General features: G+C 35.5%; 1 non-coding gene across 1 annotated transcript; it reads right to left on the bottom strand.

The window, feature by feature from the left end:
* Positions 1-560: 560 nt before the first annotated feature.
* Trnaa-ggc (transfer RNA alanine (anticodon GGC)) lies at positions 561-634 on the bottom strand. Its single transcript has one exon. It is a non-coding gene; the product is annotated as a tRNA-Ala (tRNA).
* Positions 635-6589: the final 5955 nt, after the last annotated feature.

The following is a 6589-nucleotide window of genomic DNA, read 5'->3' as shown; positions in this document are numbered from 1 at the left end:
CCACCCTGTATAACTTGCAGGTCACCCTGTATAATGAGTTGAAATGTATATATTTGAATTGCTTATGCCTTTAGCTTTCCAAAAATTTATACCTTTGCTAGTTTAGGGTTGATGATTGTCGAGATAATCTAATTAGGAACCCGGTTGGTGTAAAAATTCATAATATTTGTCATGTAACGTAAGGGTGGCGAGTTCAGGACACACGGCCATCTTCCTTGGGTTTTGGGATCGCTGTGTCTTTATTTCTTGAACAATTTCAACGAATGAGGTCTTAAATTCGAGCTACAAGATGCAGCTATTGGCTGCTGGTTCCAATTATGACATATCTGTCTTTGTGTAGGATATACAGGAGGTGAACATAACTGGTACCTTAATTTTTGGCTCACCGTATATTGTTATACTAATTGAATAGCCAGTAGTGTACAAAACTAATAAGTGTCAGGTACACTATAATTATTTTCGAGCTGTCTTAGTAACTTCACAACTAGGCCTAGTGTTCTGAGAAAGGTTTTTAACACAAGTCTCCACATACATAAATGACAGCCAGTGAAAAAATTTCACTGACCATCCAGGATTTGAACCTGGGACCTTCGGATCGCCGGACCGATGCTCTGCCAACTGAGCTAATGAGTCAGATGGAGAAGAGCAGTGATGTTATTATCTATAGGCCTTCAGGCCTAGTGTTATTTTTCCGCAACCGACAATACCACTTAATATAAATCCCGAAAGTACCTATCCATTCATTCACTTTCCTGCAAACGTCCTTCTTAAACACTTGAGAATGTTCTTGCAATCTTATTGGTTCTTACCCGTGTGATATGACACGATATCACACACCTTAACGCGTGCATGTCGACGCGATACTCGTACGCGCTATTGGAACCAATCGGATGTGCATAGCAGTAACAGGACTGATCGATTCTAAGCCCTAGGTAATTCCTTGTAAAATATAGGATTTTATAATTTGGTATACTTATGATTAATATATTTATTTGAATTGAAGTGTTTAAGAATGAGAATAAAGTATTGTTTTTTAGCCGCTGTCGTGCATCTATCGTCTCATATAACACGCGACATCATTATTTTTGGCGTAAAACAACTCGGCTTCGCCTCGTTGTTTTAAAATAATGATGTCGCCCGTGTTATATGAGACGATAGATGCACTCCAGCGGCTAAAAACAATACCTTTATTCTCTAAGTAACAAATATTGACATTAAAATATTTGTTCCATATAGAAACGTGGAAATTGACCTATTGGTTTATAACAATGCCCGGTATCGATAATGTATTCTTTTATTTTACAACAAGCATTGCCCTTCATCATCCAGTACCTTTAATTACGTTAGTGACAAAGTACAACTTCTCATTTACTCTGTGCTTCAGATTGATCTGACCTACCGTTGTGCGTCCTCTGATTAATCAATACACCTGTACAGGTGTTGTAGCCTTTATCAAAATAAACTTTAATTACCATTCTACGTGTTGTGCAGATCCTTCCTTCCTTCACCCCTTCTCCTCCGTCCCTCACTCATCATTCTCAATTGAATATATGAATACAAAACCCACCCAAGTCCATACTTTGGCCAAATTGAGTTAAGCATGGGAAATTGTTGCTATACATAGGCCTGTCATATGTATGAAAGAACAACTCAAATTCATCCTCTGTGTCTATTGAGCATGTGAAAAATAGCATGTATGAAAGAATCACCCAATTCCATGATTTGAGTCTTGTAACACATTGATTGAAATACAGTATGTATAAAAGTCCACTTGTAACACATTCATTGCTAGAGAGTGACTTTTGGGAAAAAAATGGGTTTAATAAAGGAAAGTGTGTGGTTTATATTATATGGCAGAATGCTTATCAACATTATACATACCTGTGTGCTTTATTTTGTATTATCTTACTAGTGGTAATCTCATTCTAACATTGTTGTCTTTGTATATGATTCAAAAACCACCCAAGTCCAAAATTTAAAATGAACCCCACGAAGTCCCTGAAATGCTAATCGTCATACCTAATACAGGTTAATACACTCATTTGCAAGTAAAACTTACCATATTGACCAGGTAAATCTAACTGAAGGAATTAAAATGATACACATGTTTTTCTCTCAAAATCACTTCCCATGGACTTGGGTGGCTTTTGTATTCATGTATTCAATTCCTTTTATGTTGGCGTATTAAGCAATCGTCCTCTGATTTACCTCTTAGCTCTTCTTTTGCAATTTGTAAATTGCCTTGTAACTTGAAACGTATCCGTAACCCAACAACTGATTGACTATAATTTTCAATATCACGTCTCTTGAATGAACATGATGAAACAGATAAAAGGATTTGGAAACATTTGACTAATGTTCCAGACAGAACCTCATATTTAGTCAACATACATAGTATTATGCTCTTGACGTTTCAAAAGGCGAAATATGAGACAGTTGTTTGATGGGAAGCCAATGAAATAAATGAATGAATGAATGGAATAGCTAAACAAATAGGCTGAAATTCGAATCTTCCAGTGGGAATTAAGCAGCGGGGACTTTAAAACAGAATATACGTATCGCCCTATAACATGAAATAGTTTCAGGGAAATTCAGTCTCAATTACCCCTTTACGTAATACAGGGATATATTGCCTTTTTGTCTCATCGTTGAAGAATGTGAAGATTCATTAAGGTTATACGAGGTATTGTTGGTCGAAGAAAAAAAAAAAAAAATCGATTTTCATTATCTGAATCAATATATTATTGAAAAATAACACTTTCGTGTTTTGCAAAAGTTCATTCTACAAATCATATACCGGTACTTTGAAAACCTGCTTAATTTATTGTTGTTAATGAGTACGTTTTACAAAAGTGTTGTTGTTTCAGCTCTCTTTACAACATAACCCAAGAACCACAGGACCTACAAAAGTATATCTGTGACATTTGAATTCTTCTACACGCTCGCTATGAATTGAGTAATGCAATTTTTGCTGAAGCTCACTACCATTCGCAAGATGCTGTGAACTACATTTTTTGTTGCTGCTTCGACCAACAATACATCGTATTACCTTAAAACAATTATCTCCATTATTATGTTTTGATGGATCCAAGTTGTGATAATATTGGATCCAAAATATAATAATGATAAAATTGATGCTTTACGCTCAATATTTATTGGTCTCGCTATGAGTTTTAAAATATTGGACTCGACTACGTCTCGTCCAATATTTTAAAACTCATAGCTCGACCAATAAATATTGGCTCAACCGATCCAATTTTATATCAAAATTAGCGAGCTTACGTTGGGTATTTCATCTTGCTTGAATTAATATTCATAACATTTAAACATGGGATAATGATGTTGATATTTTAATTTCCCCGCTAAATGTGTGAATCTGCAGCTGATACGCACATTATGTATTAACTCGATGTCCTAACATTATACCTGTATGCTTGTGGGGCTTTACTCAAAGAGCTCATGAAGTTCATTGTTTAGCTGATTAAATCCCATCTCATGTCAACATCAATTACAATACGTAAATTGACAGAGATTGACATGCATTGAATATTTACAGGCTTCAAGAATTGGGTTACTAAGTTCACAATTGTAAATTCTAAATCTTTTCAATTGTAATACGCACAGGTGGTTGATGGATTTTCGTAATCAGAAAGCTCTTAGGAAGATTTTGCTCTAGATTTATGGCAGTTGGGACTGTATTTAAAATACTATTCTCCTTGCATGGAAGATAATGATGTTGATATTTTAATTTTCCCGCTAAATGTGTGAATCTGCAGCTGATATGCACATTATGTATTAACTCGATGTCCCAACTTTATACCTGTATGCTTGTGGGGTTTTACTCAGAGAGCTCATGAAGTTCATTGTTTAGCTGATTAAATCCCATCTCATATGCCAACATCAATTACAATACGTAGATTTACAGAGAGGATACTACACGCATTGAATATTCACAGACTGCAAGAATTGAGTTGCAAAGTTCACAATACATGCATTGAATATTACAGGCTTCAAGGAATGGGTTGCAAAGTTCACAATATACATGCATTGAATATTTACAGGCTTCAAGAATTGGGTTGCAAAAAGTTCACAATATACATGCATTGAATATTTACAGGCTTCAAGTATATTGTGCCCGGATATTGTGTTACAAAGTTCACAATAATTGTATAAATACGCACAGGTGGTTGGTAGATTTTCGTGCAAATATGAAAGGCGCAATGAGGAAGCTCTTAGGCAGATTATGCTCTAGATTTGCATACAAGATGACATGGCAGTTGGGACTGCATTTTTTAAAAATATTCTCCTTGTCAAGTATTAGGACCGAATACGAAATTGTTCGATTGGTTGTTGGCAATGATCTTTATATTATATCTCCCTCGTTGCAAGCTAATAATATCCCCAGTATCCAGTGATGAAGTCATGAAAATCTTCGCTTTCGCGACAAAAATTAGTGTCAATAAATCTGCAATTATAAAACATTCGAAATGTGCAGAACATCAATAAACTATATTTAACTTATTACCTTTCCATATATAATAAAATGTACATGAAGCACTTTGTTGGTTTCCCCGTTGGTTTCACTTCAGCCATGCCAGCCTGACCAATCTGCCGCATTGTATAGATTCTTTTTTTCCTCCTTTCCTTCCTTTATCCATTCCTTCCTCCCCATTCGCCTTTCTCCCCATTCTTTCTTTTAAGTTCAGCCTCGTGTCCAGTGGCGTATAAATGCAATCGTCCAAGCCACAATCTATCGGTCTGTGTACTTCTTTTCCAATGTATAAACTGAGTTGTAACTTGAAACCCATAAACACATCTATTTATTTTCAATGTCGCGCCTCTTGCATGAACATGATGAAGTGGATAAAAGGATTTGGTAACATTTGACTAATGTTCCAGACAGTGCCTCTTATTTAGTCAACAATGCATCAGTATATGCCCTTGACTTTTCAAAAAAGGATCGTGTTGTGGAATAATCAAAAGCATTTACAGGACACAGGAAATATGAGACAATTATATCCATCATGTCAGAGTCGTGTGATGGGAAAGCGATGAAATTAAGATAATCATTCACTACAGTAGAACATTATATATGTTATATGGGCCGTGTGGAGTTCATACACTGCAGCTAATGGGTTTGATCTAACGCTGAGGCGCCTTGGGGAAAATTGATTTTAAATTTTTAGCAACAACAAGGCTAGGCAGTCGGCTTAAAATAAGATTGAATATATGACTATTAACTCAAAATATGATGATTTATTACTGGATGCGAGACAGGGTGTCTTGAGTAAATGTGTCAGTAAATGGTTGTATTCTCATCGTTGAGGAATGTGAAGATTCATTAAAACAATTATCTCCAAAATTAGCGAGCTTACGTTGGGTATTATCATCTTGCTTGAATGAATATTTATCAAATTTAAACATGGGATAATGATGATGATATTTTAATTTTCCCGCTAAATGTGTGAATCTGCAGCTGCTATGTACATTAATTTTGTATTAAGTCGATGTCCCAGCATTATACCTGTATGCTTCTGGGGCTTTACTCAAAAAGCTCATGAAGTTCATCGTTTAGCTGATCAAATCCCATCTCATGTCAACATCAATTACAATGCTTAGATTGACAGAGTAGATACTTCATGTATTGAATATTACAGGCTTCAAGAATTGGGTTGCAAAGATCACAATACATGCATTGAATATTTTCAGGCTTCAAGAATTGGGTTACAAAATTCACAATTAAAAATGTTAAATCTTTTCAATTGTAATATGCACTTGTGGTTGATGGATTTTCATGCAGACATGAAAGGCGCAAGTAGATTTGCATACCAGACGACATGGCAGTTGGGACTGAATTGAAATGCTATTCTCCTTGTCTAGTACCCTTAGGACCAAAATACGAAATATTTCGCTTGATTGTTAGCAAAGGTCTTTTATCTAATCATGCTTATACGTATCTCCCTCGTTGCAAGCTAATAATACGAGCGTATATATCACCAGTATCCCGTGATGAAGTAATGAAAATCTTCACTTTCGCGACAAAAATTAGTGTCAATAAATCTGCAATTAACCTATAAAACATTTGAAATGTCCAGAACATCAATAAAAATGTGACGTCTCATGTCCAAACCAGACACTTTTGGGCAGGATCGTAAATGGAGAGATATCCAAAAATATGCCCGAGGTGATTTTTTCACAATTTGGGTTTGTTGAAAATTTGTGATGTTATTAATGTTTAAAGTATTGTCTGATAGCTTTAGATCGGAATATAACTGGTATCTTGTATTTTTTGAGACATTTTTCAAGATAATTCCTACTCTCAACAGGCCGATATCTCAATTTCCAAGTTTATAATACCATAACTTACGAACTCAATATCTTCGCTTAGGAATGTCTGATTTCATTAAGAAACATACTGCAGTTACTGTCCGTTTTCCTATACACAGTATAGTACACAGAGCTCTCACAATTGACGCGTGACCTTTACAAGTAGTGTATGTTATTACTGTGAAGTATAGGCAACTGCCTAGTTAACGTCACTGTGTGAAAAATAACCGGCCAATATTTAAAGTATTCTCTGAAATTTTAG

This window comes from Amphiura filiformis, chromosome 12 (genome assembly GCF_039555335.1).
Source record: "Amphiura filiformis chromosome 12, Afil_fr2py, whole genome shotgun sequence".
Lineage (NCBI taxonomy): Eukaryota > Metazoa > Echinodermata > Ophiuroidea > Amphilepidida > Amphiuridae > Amphiura > Amphiura filiformis.
Note: the sequence above shows the minus strand (reverse complement) of the source record. Positions and strands in the feature narration are given on the sequence as shown.